General features: G+C 40.6%; 1 protein-coding gene across 1 annotated transcript in view; it reads right to left on the reverse strand.

Moving 5' to 3' along the window:
• Positions 1 to 672, reverse strand: part of KLF8 (Kruppel-like factor 8) — a 32,317-nt gene that overhangs the window by 31,018 nt on the left and 627 nt on the right. The gene's annotated exons all lie outside the window — the stretch shown is intronic.

The raw sequence follows: 672 nt of genomic DNA on the forward strand, positions 1-672 counted from the left end.
GGTGGTCTGGTATTCCCATCTTTTTCATAATTTTCCACAGTTTATTATGATCCACACAGTCAAAGGTTTTGGCATAGTCAATAAAGCAGAAATAGATGTTTTAATGGAACTCTCTTGCTTTTTCAATGATCCAGCAGATGTTGGCAATATGATCTCTGGTTCCTCTGCCTTTTTGAAATCCAGCTTGAACAACTGGAAGTTCAAAGTTCACATATTGCTGAAGCCTGGCTTGGAGAATTTTGAGCATTACTTCACTAGCATGTGAGATGAGTGCAATTGTGTTGTAGTTTGAGCATTCTTTGGCATTGCCTTTCTTTGGGATTGGAATGAAAACTGACCTTTTCCAGTCCTGTGGCCACTGCTGAGTTTTCCAAATTTGCTGGCATATTTTGTCCCGCACTTTCACAGCATCATCTTTGGGGATTTGAAATAACTCAACTGGAATTCCATCACCTCCACTAGCTTTGTTCATAATGATGCTTCCTAAAGCCCACTTGACTACACATTCCAGGATGTCTGGCCCTAGGTGAGTGATCACACCATCCTGATTGGGTCGTGAAGATCTTTTTTGTACAGTTCTTCTGTGTGTTCTTGACACGTCTGCTTAATATCTTCTGTTTCTGTTAGGTCCATACCATTTCTGTCCTTTATTGAGCCCATCTTTGCATGAAA

This window comes from Bison bison, unplaced genomic scaffold, assembly GCF_000754665.1.
Source record: "Bison bison bison isolate TAMUID 2011002044 unplaced genomic scaffold, Bison_UMD1.0 scf7180017864379, whole genome shotgun sequence".
Classification (NCBI taxonomy): domain Eukaryota; kingdom Metazoa; phylum Chordata; class Mammalia; order Artiodactyla; family Bovidae; genus Bison; species Bison bison.